Raw genomic sequence first — 25503 nt, 5'->3', positions numbered from 1 at the left:
GATCCAAGTGTGAAGACATTTTAAGAATCGTTGAATTAACTTTTGCTTTATTCTTAAAGAGTTCCTTCGATGGGAACAAAGAAATAATTTTATATCAGAAGGAAAGAACAACACTTATGAACACGTATAATGCCTCCTCAACCTGAAAAGCAGGAAAGGATAATAAAAGCAAAAATCAGATAAAAATACTTCTATTATAATAGACACCATATTGCAAGTGCATTTAAAATTAGCAATGCATAACATTTATTTCCTTGACATTCGTCTTCCAAAGAGTTCACAGTTTTTCAGTGTCAGTTGAATTAGGGGAAGAATCGCAGGGAAGAATCCTTCACATAATAATAGGACCATTGTAATAATGTTTCTCAGTTCTTTCCAAATCCATAAAGATGCATTCCCTGATGAGTGACTGAGCTGTGAAGAAAGAGATGAGAAAGCATCATCCCTCTGAACTATTTGTGTCAGAATATTTTAACCATAGTACTACGGATAGTAAATTATCCTTATTACCAGGAAATACGTCTCAGATTGGAATCTGAGCAATTAGATGGGCAGAGAAAAATAACTTAGACTCACACCTCATCTTTTAAAGATAAAGGAGAGCTTTTCTATGTACAAAGTCAGTTGTTAAGATAGCCTTAGGGAATAAGAGTCTGCAGCATGGAATCCTGCTGCACAGCTGGGACGCCCACGCCCCAGGTCTTCCTGATCCCAAATCCATGGGCCTGTCCCCCAACACACGCTGCCAAGCTGAGGTCATTTGCAATTGCTCTCTTAGGAGCTCCAGGGAAGGGGAAAGAGCTAGATAGGATGGGACTGGACACAAGGAGGCCGAGAAAATGAAGGCCTTTCTACTTTAAGTTCAGTGTTCGAACAAGTCCAGCCATCCCAGGCCCCTGTGAAGAAGACCTGAAATTTACATTACTTCAGTTACAGGAAAAAAACAAAGGTTTACAGCTTAATGGCCTAGAAAGCCCCACAATAAAATGAAACTGAGCCCATGTCAAGGGCTGGAAGCGCCTATTAGAATGAGAGCAGAGCCCAATACCCTTGAAGGCCCCATATCAAAATGTAAACATAACTTGAGGAATTGCTCCAGCCCTTATGGAGGACCCCGAGACAAGCCCTTAAAACTAAGCTAAAACCCACCTCGGGGTCCAAGTCCCTGCTCCGCTGTGTTGGGTGTACTTGGACGCAAGCTGGAGTTTGGAAATCAACCCTTGTGTGTTTGCATTGGTGTCAGCTACTTAGTGGTTTCTCAGATTCGCAAACTTGGGCACAACACCCCCATGTCCCCTCCTGCCTTGGCTGAACCCCTATCTCCTCCCACCCAGGGTGACACTCAGTCTCCTCCCTGCCTACAACAGCTGGGCACAGGCCATCACACAGGTCCCATGAGCACGGTGGGGACTCCCACCGTCCCTGGCCTCCCAGAGGAAGGAAGGAGGTTTTGGCAGTACACACTCCCATGGTGGCCCCAGGGATCCCCACCCAGGCAGACAGGTTGGGGTCTGTGTCCCTGACGCCAGCTCCTCCTCCCCGGTTTTCCCACAGGAAATGAAGGAGGAGACCCTAGTCTCCTCTAGGGACATCACGCTGGGGGACCTGGACATCAACAGGATGTTCAGCAGTCACGTCATGTTTTGGGACTACTAGGGGTAGGGTGAGGCTGAGGGGCCAGGGGGATCGAGACCCAGGAGGACCGGGGGCTTCTGGGTAGGGAACACAGGGCTTCAGAGCCTGGGGAAGAACAGCAGCCAAAAACACACTGCTCCATGGTAGATTGTTGGGGATGAACACCGTGCCCCCACCCTCGGGGTCTCAGGGATGAGGAGACCACTAGGACAGGCCTCCAGGGATTGCCATGTAAGCTGAAACCCAAAGGGGTGAGGGACGGCCCCCTGAAAAGCAAGGGGATGGGGTGAGGGCCATGGGGCCAGTAAGGGGACCTGGGGGCAGGGTGCATGGCCGTGACTGCAGGACACACATCAATCTGATGAGGGTCGGACGGGTCAGGGTGATACCCACCCTCAGGACTTTATATATTTCTAAATTCTATGCATTCAATTTGAGACAATTTGCAATTTGTAAACATACATAGTATGATGACCCCCAGATAATGCCCCTCGTCCAGCCAGGGCCCTGCACTCACCACAGGGGTCCCCAGGGGCAGGTGTCACAGCATACCCCAGACTGGGGTCGCCTTTATCTGTAGACGTCTCCGTGTGCATCTTAGAGAAAGGGGATGCCCTGTGTCTGTAGGCCCCCCACACCATCCTCCCATTCCCCAGACCCACACCATCCCCTAACATCATCATCCCCCATGGCATAGCCCCTACACCATCCCCCTCACACACTCACAGCCTCACACAATCCCCACCCACACTATACCCCAACACCATCCCCACTACACCATACCCCACAACCCACCACCATCATACCCTTTGCCCCCACACCATCAACCCCCACACCATCGTCCCTAAGCAAGGACCCAGTGCACCTGCACCCTGTGGGACATGCTCAGACTCCCCGGGGTTCTCTGGATACCCTGCTCACATCAGAAGCCCGGGTGTCCCATTGAGTACCCAGCGGTTGCAGGGAGGAGGGAAGGCAGGGAGTCCCGGACAGTGTGTGTGCAGGAGAGTGGTGCAGAAGACACACTGTGCCCTGCCTCCACCCACTGTCCCTCCGGGAGTGCAGCACAACCTGCACAGGACACCAGCCCATAACCCAGAGGGACCTGGGCTGACTTGGGCCCAGGCTCTGTGGGGGCTGGGTTGATTTGAGCCCCCACCAGTCCCAACTCAAAGACTAATGGAATCAGGCCCGCATGGCCCTGGCCAACCCTGGATTCTGGCCCTGGGCTGAGCGAGCCCTCTCAAAGTGGATGTGGCCTCCTGGGCCCTGGGCGTGCCCCACCGATACAGGTCACTTATCTAGGGCAGCCCTGGGGATCCCGGGACACACCAGTGTGGGGAGAGGAGGGGTAAGCCGGTGGGCCACACCCGCACCCACACCATGAGGCAGGGTCCTCCAGGTGCTGGGGCCCCAGAGGGTCCGAGGCAGGGGTCCAGCTGCCCTGCTGGGACCCAGCACAGGAACCCATGACCAGCAGGTCCAGGTCAGCTCTGCTGTCCTCAGAACTGTCACTAAGGCTGAAACCTCAGGACACACGCCACCACCTGGAGTCCACACATGCTCCCAGATGGGGGACTCCAACACCCGCCCACCCACCCCATGTGATTCTTGCCCCCACATAAAGGACAGAAAGGTCTCCTTCCCCAGGGGAAGGCACGCACCTATGGCTCTGAGCCCATTTGCTGTACAAAGTCAATAAAGTGTTGTGGTGCGAAAATGCACAGCCAGCCCATTTCTGTGTCTCCCAGAACTCTGTGCACGGGGGGTGGAGAGACCCCCAGAGAGGAGGAGGGGGCACCACCTAGGCCCCAACCAGCCCCTGCAGGGTTGCCACCAGGCAAACACAGCTGACGTCCCCACGTGCCTTCCCGGGGCGGCCGGACCCACTGCCGGACATGGGAATGTGGCTGAGCCGGAACTTCCAGCTCAGCTGACCCTCCAGCTGAAAGTCACTGCACGAGTGAGCGCCAGTGTGGCCAGGAGAGCCCAGCTAGCCGCCCAGTACCAGCACCAGAAATGATATTCTGCCAACCATTTTGGGGTTTTGGGTGACCAGCCAGAGGATCCGATAGCTGCACGGGATAGCTGCATGTGACAGACACACACGCACCTCAAAACCAACAAAAGTTGGAATCCCCCCAATGTTGTCAAACAGCAGCCAGATGGTTACATACACTACGCTGTGGTCCCCAATAGGATACATGGAAAACGCTATAAGCCATTACTGTAGAGGTGCTGGAGACACCGAGATGTGCCTGCTGTGATCCAACAAGGAGTGCAGAGGGGCAGGAAGCATCCTCTGGAGGGGGGGCCCTCCTAGGAAAGGACACCAGGTCCCTGTGAAGGCTACGGAGAGTGAAATCTGTCCTCCTCTCTTTCAGCTTCTGGTTTTCCTCCTAAATGCCATTTTCCTCAATCATATTAGAAAGAATTTATTTTATGTTTTTAAATTTCTTTTTATTGGAGTCCAATTTGTATGAATTCTTTCTTCAGCAAGGGTGTCATTCAGGAGAGAAGGAGAGATAAAGATTTTCCTAGACAGGCAACATAAAGGAGTTCATGACCACTTAACCAGTCCAGTAAGGAATTTTAAGAGGGACTCTTCTAGTGGGGGAAAAAAAAGAGACCAAAAGCAACAAAGACTAGAAAGGCCCAGAGAACGTCACCAGAAACACCAACTCTTCTGGTAACAGAAATGCACAGAGTTCATATCTTTGAATAATCACTCTGACTGCTGATAGACTAAATGCTTCAATCAAAAGATATAGGGTATCAGAGTGGCTTAAAAAGCAGGATCCAGGATGCCTGGGTGGCTCAGGGGTTGACCCTCTGCCTTTGACTCAGGGTGTGATCCTGGAGTCTTGGATCGAGTCCCATATTGGGCTCCTGGTGGGGAGCATGTTTCTCTCTCTGCCTAATTTTCTGCCTCCCTCTCTCGCTCTCTCTCTCTCTCTCTCACTATCATAAATAAAATTATTATTAAAAAAAAACAACATCCATCTGTATGCTGCCTACAAGATGCTCACCTTCGACCTATAGACACCAACAGATTGAAAGTCAGGGGATGGAAAATCATCTATGACGTTAATGGATATCAAAAGAAAGCTGGAGGACTCATACTTATATCAGACAAATGAGATTTGAAACCAAAACCTGGGGGACACCTGGTGGCTCAGTGGTTGAGCATCTGTCTTCGGCTCAGGGTGTGATTCTGGGATCCCAGGATCGAGTCCCACATCAGCCTCCCTTTGGGGAGCCTGCCTCTCACTCTGCTATGTTCCTTCCTCTGCTTCTCTGTGTAATTCTCATGAATAAATAAATAAATATTTTAAATTTCAAAAAAGAAAGAACAAATACTGTAAGAAGAGATGAAGAAGGGCATTATTTCATAATTAAAAAGACTCTCTATCAAGATCAAACAACTAAATATTTATGCTGCCAACATGGGAGTACCTAAATATAGAAACCACTGTTGGTGGGAATGTGAACTAGTGCAGCCACTCTGGAAAACTTTGTGGAGGTTCCTCAATGAGATAAAAATAGACCTTCAAGACAACCCAGAAATTGCACTGTTGGGGATTTACCCCAAAGATTCAGATGCAATGAAACGCCGGGACACTTGCACCCCGATGCTTATATTAGGAATGTCCACAATAGCCAAACTGTGGAAGGAGCCTCGGTGTCCATCGAAAGTTGAATGGATAAAGAAGATGTGGTTTATGTATACAATGGAATATTACTCAGCCATTAGAAGTGGACTGCTCCCGAGTTACTGTGTGGGCTGAATACAGGTTTCCAGAGCTGGCCGCTGCCACTGGGGTTGTTCCTCCTGGGACCTCACGGGGTAAACTAACTGCACTGAGCCCTGCACCAAGCAGGGGACAGAGCAGCTCCCCCAAATGCTAACACCTGAAAATCAGCACAATAGGCCCCTCTGCCAGAAGACCAGCTAGACGGACAAGTTCCAGGGGAAGTCAAGGGACTTAAAGTATACAGAAACAGAAGATACTCTCCCATGTTTTTTTTTTATTTCTGATTGCTTCCCCCACCCTTTTCCCCATTTTCTTTCTTTTCTTTCTTTTTTTATTCTTTCTTCCTTTATTCTTTTTCCTTTTACTCTTTTCTTTCCTTCTTCCTCTCCTCTCTTTTTCTCCTTTTCCCAAGTCAATTTGTTTTTGGCCACTTGGCACTCAGGAAAATGACTAGAAGGAAAACCTCACCTCAAAAGAAAGAATCAGAAACAGTCCTCTCTCCCACAGAGTTACAAAATCTGGATTACAACTGAATGTCAGAAAGCCAATTCAGAAGCACTATTATACAGCTACTGGTGGCTCTAGAAAAAAGCATAAAGGACTCAAGAGACTTCAGGACTGCAGAATTTAGATCCAATCAGGCTGAAATTAAAAATCAATTGAATGCAATGCAATCCAAACTAGAAGTCCTAATGACGAGGGATAACGAGGTGGAAGAACGAGTGAGTGACATAGAACACAAGTTGATGGCAAAGAGAGAAACTGAGGAAAAAAGAGACAGACAATTAAAAGACCAGGAACACAGATTAAGGGAAATAAATGACAGCCTGAGGAAGAAAAACCTATGTGAAATTGGGGTTCCCAAGGGTGCCGAAATAGACAGAGGGCCAGAATATGTATTTGAACAAATCATAGCTGAAAACATGCCTACTCTGGGAAGGGAAACAGGCATTCAGATCCAGGAAATAGAGAGATACCCCCCTAAAATCAATAAAAACCGTCCAACACCTCGACATTTAATAGTGAAGCTTGCAAATTCCAAAGATAAAGAGAAGATCCTTAAAGCAGCAAGAGACAAGAAAATCCTGAACTTTATGGGGAGGAGCATTAGGGTAACAACAGACGTCTCCACAGCGACCTGGCAGCCCAGAAAGGGCTGGCAGGATATATTCAGGGTCCTCCATGAGAAGAACATGCAACCAAGAATACTTTATCCAGCAAGGCTCTCATTCAAAATGGAAGGAGAGATAAAGAGCTTCCAAGACAGGCAGGAACTGAAAGAATATGTGACCTCCAAACCAGCTCTGCAAGAAATTTTAAGGGGGACTCTTAAAATTCCCCTTTAAGAAGAAGTTCAGTGGAACAATCCACAAAAACAAGGACTGAATAGATATCATGAAGACACTAAACTCATATCTGTTGATAGTAACTCTGAACGTGAACAGGCTTAATGACCCCATCAAAAGGGGCAGGGTTTCAGACTGGATAAAAAAGCAGGACCCATCTATAGCTGTCTACAAGAGACTCATATTAGACAGAAGGGCACCTACAACCTGAAAATGAAATGTTGGAGAACAATTTACCATTCAAAAGGTCCTCAAAAGAAGGCAGGGGTAGCCATCCTTATATCAGATAAACTAAAATTTACCCAGAAGACTGCAGTGAGAGATGAAGAGGGACACTAAATCATACTTAAGGGATCTATCCCACAAGAGGTCTTAACAATCCTCAATATATGCCCCGAATGTGGGAGCTGCCAAATGTTTAAACCAATTAATAACCAAAGTGAAGAAATACTTAGATAATAATACACTTATACTTGGTGACTTCAATCTAGCTCTTTCTACCCTCGATACGTTTCTAAGCACAACATCTCCAAAGAAACAAGAGCTTTAAATGATACACTGGACCCCATGGATTTCACAGAAATCTACAAAACTTTACATCCAAACTCAACTGAATACACATTCTTCTCAAGTGCACATGGAACTTTCTTCAGAATAGATCACATACTGGGTCACAAATAGGGTCTGAACCGATACCAAGAGATGGGGATCGTCCCCTGCATTATTCTCAGACCATAATGCCTTGAAATTAGAACTAAATCACAACAAGAAGTTTGGAAGGACCTCAAACACGTGGAGGTGAAGGATCAACCTGCTAAAAGATGAAAGGGTCAACCAGGAAATTGAGGAAGAATTAAAAAGATACATGGAAATTAATGAGAATGAACATACAACCGTTCAAATTCTTTGGGATGCAGCAAAAGCAGTCCTAAGGGGGACATATATCACAATACAAGAATCCATTCAGAAACGGGAAACTACTCAAATACAAAAGCTAACCTTACTCATAAAGGGGCTAGAGAAATAAAAGCCGATAGATCCTACACCCAACAGAAGAATAGAGTTAATTAAAATTCGAGCAGAACTCAAGGAAATCGAGACCAGAAGAACTGTGGAACAGATCAACAGAATGAGGAATGGAAATGGTTAAATGAATTAATAAGATAGATAAACCATTAGCCAACCTTATTAAACAGAAGAGAGAGAAGACTCAAATTAATAAAATCATGAATGAGAAAGGAGCTATCACTACCAACACCAAGGAAATACAAACGATTTTAACAACATATTATGAACAGCTATACGCCAATAAATTAGGCAATGTAGAAGAAATGGACGCAATCATGGAAAGCCACAAACTAACAACTGGAACAGGAAGAAATAGAAAACCTAAACAGGCCAATAACCAGGGAGGAAATTGAAGCAGTCATCCAAACCTCCCAAGACACAAAAGTCCGGGGCCAGATGGCTTCCCAGGGGAATTCTATCAAACGTTTAAAGAAGAAACCATACCTCTCCTACGAAAGCTGTTTGGAAAGATAGAAAGAGATGGAGTACTTCCAAATTCGTTCTATGAAGCCAGCATCACCTTAATTCCAAAACCAAAGACCCCACCAAAAAGGAGAATTACAGACCAATATCCCTGATGAACATGGATGCAAAAATTCTCAACAAGATCCTAGCCAATAGGATCCAACAGCACATTAAGAAAATTATTCACCATGACCAAGTAGGACTTATCCCTGGGACACAAGGCTGGTTCAACACCCGTAAAACAATCAATGTGATTCATCATATCCGCAAGAGAAAAACCAAGAACCATATGATCTTCTCATTAGATGCAGAGAAAGCATTTGACAAATAAAGCATCCATTCCTGATCAAAACACTTCAGAGCATAGGGATAGAGGAAACATTCCTCATCATCTTAAAAGCCATCAATGAAAAGCCCACAGCAAATATCATTCTCAATGGGGAAGCACTGAGAGCCTTTCCCTAAGATCAGGAACAAGACAGGGATGCCACTCTCACCACAGCTATTCAACATAGTACTGGAAGTCCTGCCTCAGCAATCAGACAACAAAAAGAAATAAAGTCATTCCAATTGACAAAGAAGTCAAACTCTCCCTCTTCGCCGATGACATGATACTCTACCTAGAAAAACCAAAAGCCTCCACCCCAGGATAGCTAGAACTCATACAGCAATTTGGTAGCGTTGCAGGATACAAAATCAATGCCCGGAAATCAATGGCATTTCTATACACTAACAATGAGACTGAAGAAAGAGAATTTAGGGAGTCAATCTCATTTACAATTGCACCCAAAAGCATAAGATACCTAGGAATAAACCTAACCAAGGAGGTAAAGGATCTATACCCTAAAAACTATAGAAAACTTCTGAAAGAAATTGAGGAAGACACAAAGAGATGGAAAAATATTCCATGCTCATGGATTGGCAGAATTAACATTGTGAAAATATCAATTTTACCAAGGCAATGTTCACCTTTAATGCAAACCCTATCAAAATTCCATGGACTTTCTTCAGAGACTTAGAACTAATTATTTTAAGATTTGTGTGGAATCAGGACCCCTGGGTCATGCAGCGGTTTGGTGCCTGCCTTTGGCTCTGGGCACGATAATGTAAACCCAGGATTGAATCCCATGTCAGGCTCCTGGTGCATGGAGCCTGCTTCTCCCTCTGTGTCTCAGCCTCTTTCTCTCTCTCTGTTTGTGACTATCATAATAAAAAAAGATTTGTGTGGAATCAGAAAAGACCCTGAATAGTGAGGCGAATTTTAAAAAAGACAACCATATCTAGGGGCATCACAATGCCAGATTTCAGGGTGTACTACAAAGCTGTGGTTCAAGACAGTGTGGTACTGGCACAAAAACAGACAAATGGATCAATGGAACAGAAGAGAGAACCCAGAAATGGACCCTGAACTTTATGGTCAACTAATATTCGATAAAGTTGGAAAGACTATCGATTGGAAGAAAGACAGTCTCTTCAATAAATGGTGCTGGGAAAATGGACATACACATGCAGAAGAAAGAATGAAACTACACCACTCTCACCATACACAAAAATAATCTCAAAATGAATGAAAGATCTAAATGTGAGACAAGAGTCCATCAAAATCCGAGAGAACACAGGCTATATCTTTTTTTGAACTTGGCCACAGTAACCTCTTGGAGATACATCCACGAAGGCAAAATAAACAAAAGCAAAAATGAACTATTGTGATTTCATCAAGATAAGAAGCTTTTGCACAGCAAAGGATACAGTCAATAAAACTAAAAGACAACCTACAGAATGGGAGAAAATATTTGCAAATGACGTATCAGATAAAGGGTTAGTTTCAAATATCGATAAAGAACTTCTTAAAATCAACAACAAAGAGACAAAGAATCCAATCATGAAATGGGCAAAAGACATGAAGAGAAATCTCACAGAGGACGACATTGCCATGGCCAACATGAACATAAAAAAAAATACTCTGCATCACTTGCTATCATGGAAATACAAATCAAAACCACAATGAGAACCACCTCACACCACTGAATGGGGATAATTAACAAGGCAAGAAAAAAACAAATGTTGGAGAGGATGCAGAGAAAAGGGAAGACTCTTACACTTTTGGTGGTAATGTGAACTGGTGCAACCACTCTGGAAAACTGTCTGGAGGTTCCTCAAAGAGTTAAAAATAGACCTGCCCTATGACCCAGCAATTGCACTGTTGGGGATTTACCTCAAAGATTCAGATGCAATGAAACGCGGGGACACCTGCACCCCGATGTTTACAGCAGCAACGTCCACAATAGCCAAAATGTGGAAGGAGGCTTGGAGTCCTTTGAAAGATGAATGGATAAGGAACATGTGGTTTATGTATACAATGGAATATTACTGAGCCATTAGAAACGACAAATACCCACCTTTTGCTTCAACCTGGATGAAACTGGAGGGTTTTACGCTGAGAGAAGTAAGTCAATCGGAGAAGGACAAACATATGTTCTCATTCAATTGGTTAATATAAATAATAGTGAAAGGGAATATAAGGGAATGTAGAAGAAATGTGTGGGAAATATCAGAAAGGGAGACAGAACATAAAGACTCCTGACTCTGAGAAAGGAACAAGGGATGCTGGAAGGGGAGGAGGGCAGGGGGTGCAGGTGAATGGGTGACGGGCACTGAGGGGGGCACTTGCCGGGATGAGCATGGGTGTTACTCTGCTTGTTGATAAATAGAACACCAATAAAAAATAAATTTATTTTTTAAAAAAAGTTCAAACAACTAAATATTTATGCTGCCAATATAGGAGTACCTAAATATAGAAACCAATTAATGACAAATGTACAGGATCTCACTGATAATAATACAATGACAGGGGATTTTACCACCCACTGATAGCAATGGACTGATCGTCTATGCAGAAAATCAACAGGGGAACAATTGCCTTGACACACTGGACCACAGGGACTCAACAGATATAGTCTGAACATTTCATCCTAAAGCAGAACACACATTCCTTTCAAGTGCACATGGGACATTCTCCAGAATAGATCATATCATGACCCACAAATCAGCCATCAACAGGTACAACAGGTACAAGAAGGTTGATATCACACCCTGTACATTTTCGGACCACGACGCTAAGAAACTCGAAGTCGACAGTAAGAAAAAATTTGGACAGACCAAAAATACGTGGAGATTATGAACATCCTACTAGAGAATGAATGGAGCAACCAGGAAATTAAGGAGGAAATATAAAACAAATGAAAATGAAAACATGTTTCTCCAAACGTCTGGGATATAGCAAAGGCAGTCCTAAGAGGGAAGTACATAGCAATACAGGCCTACCTCAAGAAATAAGAAGTCTCCAATACACAACCTAATCCTACACCTAAAGGAGCTGGTAAAGCAATAGCAAACAAAGCCTAAAGCCTACAGAGGAAGGGAAAAAATAAAGATGAGAGCAGAAATAAACAATGCAGAAAAAATGAAACAGTAGAATGGAATAACGAAACTAAGAGCTGGTTCTTTTTTTTTTATGATAGTCACAGAGAGAGAGAGAGAGAAAGGCAGAGACACAAGCAGAGGGAGAAGCAGGCTCCATGTACCGGGAGCCCGACGTGGGATTCGATCCTCGGTCTCCAGGATCGCGCCCTGGGCCAAAGGCAGGCACCAAACCGCTGTGCCACCCAGGGATCCCTAAGAGCTGGTTCTTCAAAATAATTAATAAAATCTATCAAGCCCTAGCCAGCCTTATCAACGAGAAAAGAGAAAACCTAAATAAATAAAATCACAAATGAGAGAAGAGAGATCACAATCAACACCAGAAAAATAAGACAATTATAAGGGAATACTGAGAAAGATTATATGCTAACAAACTGGGAGACCTGGAAGAAATGGACAAATCCCTAGAAATGTGCAAACGAGCAAAACTGAAATAGGAAGAAATAGAAAATATGAACAGACCCATAATTAGCAAAGAAACAGAATCAGGAAGGCACCTGGGTGCCTCAGTGGTTGAGCATCTGCTTTAGCTAAGGTCATGTTCCCAAGCTCCTGGGGGATCCCGTCCCACATCAGGCTCCCCGCATGGAGCCTCATTTTCCCTCTGCCTATAACTCTGCCTCTCTGTGTCTCTCATGAATACGTAAATAAAGGTGCAGCCACTGTGGAAAACAGTCTGGAGGGTCCTTGAGAAGTTAAAGATAGGGGATCCCTGGGTGGCACAGCAGTTTGGCAACTGCCTTTGGCCCAGGGTGTGATCCTGGAGACCCGGGATCGAATCCCACGTCAGGCTACTAGTGCAGGTAGCCTGCTTCTTTCTCTGCCTGTGTCTCTGCCTCTCTCTCTCTGTGACTATCATAAAAAAAAATTTTAAAAAGAAGTTAAAAATAGAGCTACCCTACGATTCCAAAATTGCACAGCTGGGTATTTACCCTGAAAATACAAAAGTAGTTTAGTAGATTCGAAGGGGAACACGCAGCCCAGTGTTGGTAGCAGCGTTATCAACAACAGCGAAACTGTGTATACAGCCCAGATGTCCATCGACGATGAATGGGCAGAGACGATGTGTTAAATATACACACTGCAACATCACTGGGTCAACAGAAGGGATGAAATGAAGCCATTTACAATGACGTAGGAGAAGTGGAAGGGACTTACGCTAAATGAACTCAGTCAGTCAGAGTAAGACAGGTACCAAATACCATACAATTGCATTCACATGTGAATTTTAAGAAACCAAACTGGCAAAGGGGCAAATGGGGGGATGAGAGATGCAAACCAAGATACACACTCTTAACCACACAAAATAATCTAATAAATACCAGAGGAAGGTGGGACGGATGGGGAATCAGGGGATGGGGATAGTGGAGGTCACCTCTGACCAGTACCAGGCGTTGTATTCAAGGGTTGAATCACTATGTTGTAAACCTGAAACTATATCATACTGTGTTTACAAAGAGGAATTCAAGTAAAACTTTAAAATAATAATTGGTAGTATAGAGGATACATGTGCGCACAAGAGATAAAATCAGAAAGGCAACTGAAAATCCAAATAAAAGTCTTTAGAGTCACAAACCCCTCCTTAGCTGAGCTCAGGAGAAGCCTGCCATGCCTATTCTCACCCCAGAGAAGCCTGGATTTTGATTCTCTGGGGAGGCCACTGACTTGGTGGAGTCAGGCTATCTTTGAAACCAAAACCTAAATAGAGTGCATAAAACTAAACTGCCCAAGATGCTAGGAGTCCCAGTGCAGGCACATGCCAAGACACAAACTCTAACCATACACAGACATAACCCTTACCCTACACTTAAGCCTAATGTTAACCTAACCCTTAAACAAGAACTACCACTAATCAAAAACCAAACACAAACCCCAAGACCGAAACACATTCACTGAACCTTCCTGCCAACACTCACCCTAACTCCTAAACCTATTCTAAACCCTTAACCCTGACCCTTACCTTAAATCTAACCCTAACCTCTAACCATAACCTTAACTTAATGTACTCAAATCGTATTCCTAAACTTAACCTGTACCCTAACCCTAACCCTCTAATACTAATCCTATCTCATACCCAAAAGTGTACCCTAACCCGTACCCTAAAACTAATCCCTAACCCACTGCCTAGCCCACTCTTAACCTTTTCCAAGCCTTACCCTGACCCTGACCTGACCCTAACCCTAACCCCTACCAAACACTAACCCTAATCCTATCCCTAACCCCTATCCTAAACCTAACCCTCGCCCTAACACTAAACCTAGCCGTAACTTTTACTCTAACCCCTAACCCTAACCCCTGACCCTAACTCACACCCTAAACCCTAACCCTAACTGCAAACCTAGCCCAAACCTAACTCTCACCATAACCCAAACCCCAACTCCTAACCTCCTGCCCTAATCCCTAAAGTCTAAACCCTATCCCTAACTCTAACTCCTGTCCCTCACACAAACCCCCATCCTAACTCCTAACCACTGACCCTTACCCTTATCCCTCACTCTAACCTCTAATCCGTAACCATAAGCATAATAATAACCCCTAACATCTAACCTAAGCCTAACCACCAAATGCCTCCCCTCCCCTGACCCTATCATTCATTCTACCCATTCACTTACCCTATGGTTCTGAGGAGTCCCTACTGATATGGACGTGGTCCCCAATGGCACCTCCAGAGTCCTCCAGGAGGTCCTGTGGAAGCCGGGGTCCTGTGAGTGCAGATGTGGCCCCACGTGTTCCAGAGACTTAGTCAGCGGGTCCTGAGTACGCCTGGTCTCCTGTCACTGTGGGTATGCCTCACATCCTCTGGAAGCCTCACAGCAGGTTCTCAGGAGGCCCGGGGCTCCTGTCAGCCTGGACATGGCCCCACGTCCCCCAGAAAACGCACCGCAGGTCCTGAGGAGGCTGTGGGTTCCTGTCAGCCTAGACGCAGACCCATGTCTCCCAAAGCCAAAGTGCAGGTCTTGAGGAGGACAGGGGTCCTCTCAGTCTTGACGTGGCCCCAGAATTTCCTCAGCCTCACCATAAGACCTGAGGAGGTTGGGGGCTCCTGTCAGCATGGACGTGGCCCCAAATCATCCCAGTCCTTCACAGTGCATCCTGAGGAGGCCGGAGACTCCTGTCAGTGTGGATTCGGCATCCACATCTTTCTTAGCCTCTGACAAGGCTGGGGTCTTCTGTCCGCACGGACACATCCCCATATTTCCCAACATCTACACCGGGGGTCCTGAGGACATCAGTGTCCGGTTGTGTGGATGTGGCCCTACGTCCTCCTGAATCGTCACCACAGGTTCTGAGGTGGCCGAGGCTCCTGTCACTGTGGATGCGGCCCCCAGCTTCCAGAAGACTCAACTTATGTCCTGAGGGGCCCATTAGCTCCTGACAGAGTGAACGCGGCACCACATCTTTCAGAAGCCTCCCCGCGTGTCCTGAGGTGGCCCAGGGGCTCCTGTCAGCATGGATGCGGACTCACATCTTACTGAAAAGCCTCACCATGTGTCCTGAGGAGACCGGGGCTCCTGTCATCGTGAACGCTGCCCCCTGAAGACTCCCCGCAGATTCTGAGGAAGCTGTGGCTCATCAGCGTGGACGTGTCCCCACGTCTTCCTCAGGCCTCCCCAGCACAGGCTGGCTCCTGTTAGTGCAGGCAGACAAGGCCTACTGCACATGCGTGCCCTCTGGGTGGTGCCTGGGCTCAGGCGCCCCCTGCGGGATGCTCAGGCGCTGCAGGAGGCTGTGCAGGAGGCAGAGTGCCCATCCCCAGGCCCAACTCTGCCTCCTTCCAGGCTCCAGCTGTGGCCTGTTATCTCCGGAAACGTCTGACTGAAAAGGAGCCCAACACCCAGCTTCCCCAAAAATACTTAAGGAGAAGGAATTGGAGCCCAAAAAACGAAATGAAATGTGGACCAGACTTTTACCACTTCCTGTAAAACTCCCTTAACCCTCTTCCACTGTGGGCAGGACAACGGGCTGGTGCAGCCACCCTGGAAACAGTGTGGAGGCTCCTCAGGAAGTTACAAATAGAGCCGCCCTGCGACCAGCAGGTGTACAGCCTGGAGCTCACTCTGAAGATACAGATGCAGTGAGACGTGGGACAACTGCACCCCAATTTCCACAGCAGCCGGGTCCACAGTAGCCACACTTGGGAGGAGCCTCGGTGCCCTCTGCCAGATGATGGGAGATAGATGATGGTCATAGAGAGAGGAATGGTACTCAGCTATCAAAGAGAAGGAAATCTTGCCATTTGCAATGACGTGGATAGAACTAGAAGGATCATCCTAAGTGAAATAGGTCAGTCGGAAAAGAGAATGACCGTGTGGTGTCATTCATAGCTGGAATTAAAGAAGCAAAGCAGATGAACTATTGTGAAGGGAAGGAAAAACAAATAAGATGAAAACAGATGCAGGAAATACAGACTCTTAATTAAAGGAAACAAACTGGGGATCCCTGGGTGGCGCAGCAATTTGGCGCCTGCCTTTGGCTCAGGGCGCGATCCTGGAGACCCGGGATCGAATCCCACATTGGGCTCCCAGTGCATGGAGCCTGCTTCTCTCTCTGCCTGTGTCTCTGTCTGCCCCCCCCCTCTGTGCGTGTGTGTCTATGGTAAATTAATAAATAAATAATTTAAAAAAAATAAAGGAAACAAACTGAGTGTCGCTGCTAGGCGGGGACGGGGGAGGGGATAACATGGGACCAGCATGAAGGAGGGCACGTGATGTCACGAGTACTGCGGTTATCTCCAACTGTTTAATCCCTGAATTCTTCCTCTGAAAATATAATACACTATATGTTAATTAATTGGGTTTAAATTAAATTAAGTTAAAATCTGTTGTATCAGAACACGTTTCCTACAGGACTCTGTTCTGTTCCTTCGCCTTATGCTGGGACCAACCCACATGGGTGTGGTTTGTTAAGTAGGCGTCAGGCCTCCTCCATGGACCAGCCCAGGGCGAGAACTCACGACCCTGAGATCAGGAGGTGAGGTCAGGAGTCGGATGCTTAACCGATGGAGCCAGGAGGGGTCCCGAGGAAAACACTGCTTTATCCTGTGTCTCTGTGACATCGTTTGAAATAGGAAAGTGCTGCGTCCCACTCTGTCCTGCTTTTCCAATACTGATTTGCTGTCCGGGGTCATTTGTGGGGGCGGATGGATGTTATGGGTTTTTTTTTTCCTATTTATAGGATGTGCCACCATGATTTGACAGGAATGACATTGAAATTGAGGGTGGCTTCAGGAACTGTGGACATTTTCACACGATGAGGCTCCCAACCCACGAGCCCAGGACGGCTTCCCAAAGCTTGGTATGGCTAAGTGCACAAGTCTTGTGCTCCTTTGGTTCAGTCTCATTTATTCTCTGTGATGCTCCTGAGAAGGGAGTCACGTCCGTCATTTCCTTCCTGAGTGCTCATTGTCAGGACACAGCAAGCCCCACAATAGAATAAAAACTGAGCCCAGTCCAAGGGCAGGAAGCCTCTATTAGAACAGATCTCAATGTCCTTGAAGGCCCCATATCAGAATGTAAACAGAACTTGAGGAATTGCTCCAGCCCTTTGGGAGTTCCCCGAGACCAGCCCTTAAAACTAAGCTAAAACTCACCTCGGGGTCCAAGTCCCTGCTCTGCTCTGTCGGGTATACTTGGACACAAGCTCGAGCTTGTAAATAAACCCTCGTGTGTTTGCATCATGTCAGCTTCTCGGTGGTTTCTCAGATTCGCAATCTTGGGCACAACAGTCTGAGATAAAAAAAGAAAACCAAAAGAAGCTCGGACGCAGGTAGAGTGAACGCAGGGTTCTGAGAGCAGCGGCAGAGACCTGGGGGCTTGGGGGCTCTTCTCTAGAGGCCCCAGCAGACAGGGGGGTGGGATGCTCAGCCCCAGAGCCAGAGGACCTAACATCCCCACCCGCATCCCGCCCATTAGGGCCGGGTCTCAGGGAGCAGCCCAGCGCTGCCCGCTTGAGCCCAGAGACGCTGACACCCACCCCGCCTCTGACCCCCGCAGGATCAACTCCTAGGCAGATGTGCACCTGACAATCAGCACCACGGCCCATCCCCAGACCCCACACAGACCATTTGCTGCCGCCAAGTTGTTGGACCACAGAGGCTGCAGAGCTTCAGCTCTGCCTGGAAAGTACAGTCTAGATTCCTTTGTACACTGTGCTCTTTTTTAATTTTTTTCTTTGTTTCTTTTTTATTAATTGCCTTATTTTAATTTTTTGTATGTACCTTATATATTTCTTTTTTTACTTTCATGGTACTTTAATTGTGTTTCATATTTTGGGATTTAGAATCTTTTAACAAGCAGGCTAAAATAATCTGGTTTTTTGGGGGGAGGGCAGTTGTTATTGTTTTTCTTGATTTTTCTTTTTCTTTCTTCTTTCTTTTTTGGAAAAAATAATGAGATTGAGAAATTCTCCTCCATAAAATAACATGAAGTAGTACTCACAGCCAGGAAGTTCATCAATAAACATATATGATGTCTAACTACAGTTTAAAACAATGATTATAAAGATAGCAGCTGGGCTGGAAAAAGAGCACAGAAGCAAACTAGAGAATCCCTTACTGTAGAAATAAAAGAACTTAAATCAAGTCAGTCCAACGTTAAAAATTCTATAACTGAGATGTAGTCCCAAGTGGAAGTCTTCAAAACAAGAAAGGTTATGGACCAAAGAGGCAGACTTAGGGAGTTCAGCCACTTAATAAAACTATAACATTCATATCATAGGAGACTCAGAAGATTAAGAGAGAGAAAAGGTGGACCTTGATCAGCCATTAGAAATGACAAATACCCACCATTTACTTCAAGGTGGATGGAACTGGAAGGTATTATGCTGAGTGAAGTAAGACAATCAGAGAAGGACAAACATTGTATGTTCTCATTCATTTGGGGAATATAGGTAATAGTGAAAGGGAATATAAGGGAAGGGAGTAGAAATGTGTGGGAAATATCAGAAAGGGAGGCAGAACATAAAGTCTTCTAACTCTGGAAATGAACTAGGGGTGACTGAATGGGAGGAGGGCAGGGGTGAGGATGAATGGGTGACGGGCACTGAGGGGGGCACTAGACGGGATGGGAACTGGGTGTCATTCTATATTTGGCAAATTGAACACCAATAAAAAATAAATTTATTATTAAAAAAAAGAAAGAAAGAGTGGCACCTGGGTGGCTGAGTTAGTTAAGCTTCTGCCTTAGGCTCAGATCATGATCCAGGTCCCAAGGCAGGCTCCCTGTTCAGCATGGAACCTGCTTCACCCTCTCCCTCTACCCCTCTCGCTCATGCTTTTTCTCCTCTCTCTCTCTCATATAAATAAATAACATCTTTGAAAAAAAAATCAAACAAACCTGGAGGGAAGAGAAATCTCCCATGTAGAAGAATTTCAAAGAATTTGTGCAGACATTCCACCGTCAAGTTCATGAGCATAGCTTCCCACTCTTATGTGTGCAATACACGTAGTAACTTCCTTCTACAAATATATTATGAAAAACCTAAAATAATAATGATAATACACTAATAATAATAAAAATAATAATAAAAATAACAAAAATGAATCAGTTTACTACGGAGAAAGCTGACAAACACTACCTTAGCAAGATGATCAGATCGATACCAAGACTGATAAATCATGTGATAGTATCTATCCTTTATATGATATAATAAAAATGGCAGCATATCTCTGTATATAATCCACAAAAACAGTTCAATCATGAGATAAACGACAGACATGTCCCAACTGAGGGAAATTTTTCAAAATACTCTCCTTCTCAAAGTGTTCCAGTTCAACAACAACAAGGAAAGGCTGAAAGACTGTCACAATCCAGAGGAGCCTAAGAAAAAATGAGGACAAATGGAATGTAATATGAGGGATGGTAACTTAGCAAAAACTAAGGAAATCTGAATAAAGTATCGTCTTTGGTTAATGTGACTATTTTAATATTGATTCATTAGCTCATATTTGTACCGTACTAATATAAGATATCAATAATTGGAGAAATTGAGTGCAAGTGCATGTGAATGCACTATACTATCTTCTCAATTTCCCTATAAATCTTTGTTTTTTTCCTAATAAATAAGATTTATTTTGAAAATTGACTTAAATGAATCAGGCTCCAAGTGTGAAGACATTTTAAGAATAGTTTAATTAACTGTTGCCTTGTTCTTAAAGAGTTCCTTTGATGGAAACAAAGTAAGAATTTTAGATCAGAAGGAAAGAAAAACACTTATGAACACGTATAATGCCTCCTCAACCTGAAAAGCAGGAACGGATAATAAATAGCAAAAATCAGATAAAAATAATTCTAGTATAATAGACACCATACTGTAAGTGCATTTAAAATTAGCAATGGGGGATCCCTGGGTGGCGTAGCGGTTTGGCGCCTGCCTTCGGCCCAGGGCACAATCCTGGAGACCCGGGATCGAGTCCCACGTCGGGCTCCCGGTGCATGGAGCCTGCTTCTCCCTCTGCCTGTGTCTCTGCCTCTCTCTCTCTCTGTGACTATCATAAATAAATAAAAGAAAAAAATAAAAAAATAAAATTAGCAATGCATAACATTTATTTCCTTGACATTTGTCTTCCAAAGAGTTCACAGTGTTTCTGTGTCAGTTGAAATAGGGGAAGAATCTCAGGGAAGAATCCTTCACATAATAATAGGACCATTGGTAATAATGTCTCTCAGTTCATTCCAAATCCATAAAGATGCATTTCCTGATGAGTGACTGAACTGTGAAGAAAGAGATGAGAAACCCTTCCCTCTGAATTACTTGTGTCAGAATATTTTAACCATAGTACTACAGATAGTAGTAAATTATCCTTATTAACAGGAAATACATCTCAGATTGGAATCTGAGCAATCAGATGTACAGAGATAAAACTCTATGACTCGCTCCTCAACTTTTAAAGACAAAGGAGAGCTTTTCTATGTACAAAGTCAGTTGTCAAGATAGCCTCAGGGAATAAGATTCTGCAGCTTGGAATCCCGCTGCACAGCTGGGACGCCCGTGCTCCAGGTCTTCCTGATCCGAAATCACTGGGCCTGTTGCCCAACACAGGATGCCACGCTGAGGTTATTTGCAATTGCTCTCTTAGGAGCTCTGGGGAAGGGGGAAGGAGCTAGATTGGTGGGACAGGAAGCAAGGAGGCTGAGAAAATTAAGGCCATTCCAATTTAAATTCAGCATTAGCACACGCCCAGCCATCCCAGGCCCTTGTGAAGAAGAGCTGAAATTTACATTGCTTCAGTTACAGGAAAAAAACAAAAGTTTACAGCTTAATGTCCTAGAAAGCCCCACAATTGAATCAAAACTAAGCCCATGCCAAGGGCTGGAACCGTCTATTAGAATGAGAGCAGAACTCAATACCCTTGAAGGCCCCATATCAAAATGTCAACAGACCTTGAGGAATTGCTCCAGCCCTCTGTAGGACCCCAAGACAAGCCCTTAAAACTAAGCTAAAACCCACCTCAGTGTCCAAGTCTCTGCTCCGCTGTGTTGGGAGTACTTGGACGCAGGCTCGAGTTTGGAAATCAACCCTTGTGTGTTTGCATTGGTGTCAGATACTTAGTGGTTTCTTGCATTCGCAATCTTGGGCACAACACTCCCATGTCCCCTCCCACCTTGGCTGAACCCCTATCCCCTCCCACCCAGGGTGAAACTCAGTCACCTCCCCGCCCACAACAGCTGGGCACAAGCCGTCACACAGGTACCGCAGGCATGGGGTACTCCCGTCATCCCTGGACTCCCAGAGGAAGGAAGGAGGTTTCCGCAGGACACACTCCCATTGTGGCCCCAGGGCTCCCTGCCCAGGACGGCAGCTCGTGACAGGTCGGGGTCTGTATCCCTGGCGCCTGTTCCTCCTCCCTGGTTTTCCCACAAGAAATGAAGGAGGATGCCCTTTTCTTCTCCAGGGACATCACGAAAGTAGACCTGGATGTCAACAGGACGTTAGGCAGCCACATCATGTTTTAGTACTGCTAGGGGGTCGGGTGAGGCTGCTTGTACAGGGGGCTTTGGGGCCCCGGGGGCTTCTGGGTAGGGAAAACAGGGCCTCTGTGCCAGGGGGAGCAATGGCAGCCAACAACACACTGCTCAATGGTAGGGTGATTGGGATGACCACCGTGCCCACCCCCCAGGCCTCAGGGATGAGTAGGCCAGTAGGATGGGGCCTCCAGGGGTTGCCATGGGAGCTGAACACCAAAAGGGATAGGGACGGCCCCATGAGAAGCAGGGGATGGGGTGGGGGATGTGGGGTGCAGGGACCGGACCTGGGGGTCAGGCGGCATGGCCGCGGCTGAAGCAGGACACACATCGATCCCATGAGGGTCGGATGGGTCAGAGTGACACCCACTCTCGGTACTTTATATATTTCTAAATTCTATGCATTTAATTTGAGACAATTTGCAATTTGAAAGCATACATATTATGATGACCCCCAGATAATGCCCCTGGTCCAGCCAGGGACCTGCACTGACCACACCGTGCCCCAGGGGCAGGTGTCACAACAAACCCCAGACTGGGGTCGCCTTTAACTGTAGAAGTCTCCTTCTGCATCTTAGGGGAAGGAGATACCCTGTGTCTGCAGGCCCCCCACGACATCCCCCTCATTCCCCACTCCTACTCCACCCCCCTACATCATCATTCCCAATGGCATCCCACCTGCACCATCCCCCTCACACCCACACAGCCCCACACAAGCCCAACCCACACTATACCCCAACACCATCCCCCTACACCATCCCCCACACATAACCACAATCATACCCCTGCCCCCACACGATCCACCCCCACACCATTTACCCCCAGCAAGGACCAGGTGCAGGTGACCCCTGTGGGACATGCTCAGCCTCCCGGCGTTTCTCTGCATACCCTGATCCCATCAGAAGCCCGGGTGTCTCAAAGAGTACCCAGGGGTTTCTGAGAGGAGGAAAGACAGGGAGCCCCTGACAGGGTGGGTGCAGGTGAGTGGTTCAGAGGATGCACCGTGCCTTGCCTCTGCCCACTGTCCCTCCTGGAGGGCGGCACACCCTGCACAGGACAGGAGCCCCTAACCCATAGGGACCTAGGCTGACCTGGCCCCGGGCTCTGTGGGGGCTGAGTTGATTTGAGCCCCTCCAGGCCCAACACTAAGACTAACGGGATCCAGCCCCCCATGGCCCTGGCCAGCCCTGGATTCTGGCCCCAGGCTGAGCGAGCCCTCTCACAGGTGGATGTGGCCTCTTGGGCCCTGGGCGTACCCCACAGATCCAGGTCACTCACCTAGGGCGCCCTTTGGATCCTGGGACACCCAGGTGGGGAGAGCAGGAGTAGGCCGGTGGGCCCCACCCGCACCAACACCAGGAGGCAGGCTGCTCCAGGTGCTGTGGCCACTGGGAGCCCAAGGCCGGGGTCCAGCTGCCCTGCAGGGACCCAGCGCAGGAGCCCATGAGCTGCAGGTCCAGGTCAGCTCTGCTGTCCTCAGAACTGTCTCTCAGGCTGAAACCTCAGGACATATGCCCCCCCCAGATTCCACACATGCTCCCAGGTGGGGGACTCCAGCACCCGCCCCCCCAACCCGTGTCATTCTTTCCCTCCCCTAAAGGACAGAAAGCTCTCCCTCCCCAGGGGAAGTTCAGAATGGGCATGCAGTTTTGGGGGGCACAAAGCAGGGTTACATTGTTATGAGCTGATTTCCGATTAGGGTGTGCACAGCGGCCTGACTATGGTGGGGCAGCACCTTAAGCCATAAGCAGGTCATGTGGGGTCATCCTGGAGGTGGCAGGTGTAGCATAAAATGGAATCAGTCCTGCTCTGCTTGTCCAGGGGTAGGAGATTTTTGTTAAATTTCCTGGGTCCCACTTGCAGCTCACACACCTGGGCCACCCTCACCAGGTGGACTCAGCCTGCACACCTTGTGGTGGGGATCTCTCACACCAGCGTGTGGAGGGCACCCTCCTTGCCCGAGTGAGTAGGGGCTGGGTGAGCATGGGCTCGGCCTGAAGGCCAGGCAGCACAGGAGACCGAGGAACCCAGCCCCTCCCCACCCCAACTCCCCACACAGGCAGCCCCTGGGCTCCCCGCCATGTGCACCCAGCTCCTCAGGAGCTCCCCGCATGGCGGCCCCGAGTTCTGGCTCCCTGCTGGAGAGGCATCGGGGAGAGAAGCAGCCCCATTGGCGGGCCACACTTCCGGACATGAATGTGGCTGAGCTGGACCTTCCAGCTCAGCTGCCCCTCCAGTGGAATGTCACTGCACAAGCGAGCACCGGGTCGGCCAGGAGTGCCTGGCTAGCCGCCCAGCTCCAGCACCAGAAATGATATTGTGCCAACCATTTGGCATCGGGGTGACCCAGCCAGAGGATCCGATAGCTGCATGTGATAGCTGCATGTGATAGACACACACACACCCCAAAACCAACAAAAGTCAGAATCCCCAATGTTGTCAAGCTTTCGGATGATTCCATACACGACGCTGTGGTCCCCAATAGGATACATGGAAGGCGGTATAAAGCATGACTGCAGAGGTGTGGGAGGTACGGATGTGACTGCTGGGTTTCAACAAGGAGCGCAGAGGGTCAGGAAGGGGGGGCCAATCCTAGGAAAGGATACCAGGTTGCTGTGAAGGCTACGGATGGTGAAATCTGTCCTCCTCCGTTTCAGCTTCTGGTTTTCCTCCTAAATGCCATTTTCCTCAATCATAAGCAAAAATTTATTTTATGTTTTAAATTTCTTTTTTTGGAGTCCAATTTGTATGAATTCTTTTAATTTTTTTTATTTATTTATGATAGTCACATCAGAGAGAGAGAGAGAGAGGCGAGACACAGGCAGCAGGGGAAAAGGCTCCATGCACCGGGAGCCCGACGTGGGATTCGTCCCGGGTCTCCAGGATCGCGCCATGACCAAAGGCAGGCGCCAAACCGCTGCACCACCCAGGGATCCCCAATTTGTATGAATTCTTTCTTCAGCAATGGTGTCATTCAGGATAGAAGGAGAGAGAAAGATTGTCCCAGACAAGCAAAATATAAAGGCGTTCAGGACCACTTAACCAGTCCAGTAAGGAATTTTAAGAGGGACTGTTCTAGTGGGTGAAAAAACGAGACCAAAGCAACAAAGACTACAAAGGACCAGAGAACGTCACCAGAAAACACCAACTCTACCGGTAACACAATATCTTTCAATAATCACTCTGAATGCTGATAGACAAAATGCTCCAATCAAATGATAGAGGGTTAAAAAGCAGGTCCGGGATGCCTGGGTGGCACAGGGGTTGAGCCTCCTGCCTTGACTCAGGGTATGATCCTGGAATCTGGATCCAGTCCCATATTGGGCTCCTGTGGGGAGCCTGCTTCTCTCTCTGCCTAATTTCTGCTCCTCTCTCTCTCTCTCTCTCGCTCATAAATAAAATCGTTATTAAAAAACCAGATCCAGCGGTATGCTGCCTACAATGCTCACATTAGACCTATAGACACCGGGAAATTGAAAGTAGGGCATGGAACCATCTATAAATGTAATGGATATCAAAGAAAGCTGGAAGACCCATACTTATATCAGACTAACTAGATTTGAAACCAAAACCCTGGGAGACACCTGGTGGTCAGTGGTTGAGCATCTGCCTTCAGATCAGGGGGTGATCCTGGGATCCAAGGATCGAGTCCCACATCGGCCTCCCTTTGGGGAGCCTGCCTGTCCTTCTGCCTATATTTCTGCCTCTGCTTCTCTGTGTATCTCTCATGAATAAAAACATAAAATATTTACATTCAATAAGAAAGAACAATACTGTAAAAAGCGAGAAGAA

General features: G+C 46.9%; 2 long non-coding RNA genes across 4 annotated transcripts; both read right to left on the bottom strand.

Annotated features, from left to right (window-relative positions):
• Nucleotides 1-222: 222 nt before the first annotated feature.
• On the bottom strand, nucleotides 223-17401 carry LOC119878147. 2 transcript variants are annotated; one of them, XR_005386668.1, is made up of 3 exons: nucleotides 17340-17395; nucleotides 14362-15377; nucleotides 223-414 (listed from the first exon to the last, which is right to left on the bottom strand). It is a non-coding gene; the product is annotated as an uncharacterized LOC119878147 (long non-coding RNA). The 2 variants fall into 2 exon arrangements; XR_005386669.1 differs by lacking the exon at nucleotides 14362-15377 and having other exon boundaries at nucleotides 17340-17401.
• A 15-nt stretch (nucleotides 17402-17416) lies between these two features.
• LOC119878146 lies at nucleotides 17417-20187 on the bottom strand. 2 transcript variants are annotated; one of them, XR_005386667.1, is made up of 3 exons: nucleotides 19325-20187; nucleotides 19084-19249; nucleotides 17417-17475 (listed from the first exon to the last, which is right to left on the bottom strand). It is a non-coding gene; the product is annotated as an uncharacterized LOC119878146 (long non-coding RNA). The 2 variants fall into 2 exon arrangements; XR_005386666.1 differs by having other exon boundaries at nucleotides 19084-19227.
• Nucleotides 20188-25503: the final 5316 nt, after the last annotated feature.

Source organism: Canis lupus, unplaced genomic scaffold, assembly GCF_011100685.1.
Source record: "Canis lupus familiaris isolate Mischka breed German Shepherd unplaced genomic scaffold, alternate assembly UU_Cfam_GSD_1.0 chrUn_S1009H1177, whole genome shotgun sequence".
Taxonomy (NCBI): domain Eukaryota; kingdom Metazoa; phylum Chordata; class Mammalia; order Carnivora; family Canidae; genus Canis; species Canis lupus.
Note: the sequence above shows the minus strand (reverse complement) of the source record. Positions and strands in the feature narration are given on the sequence as shown.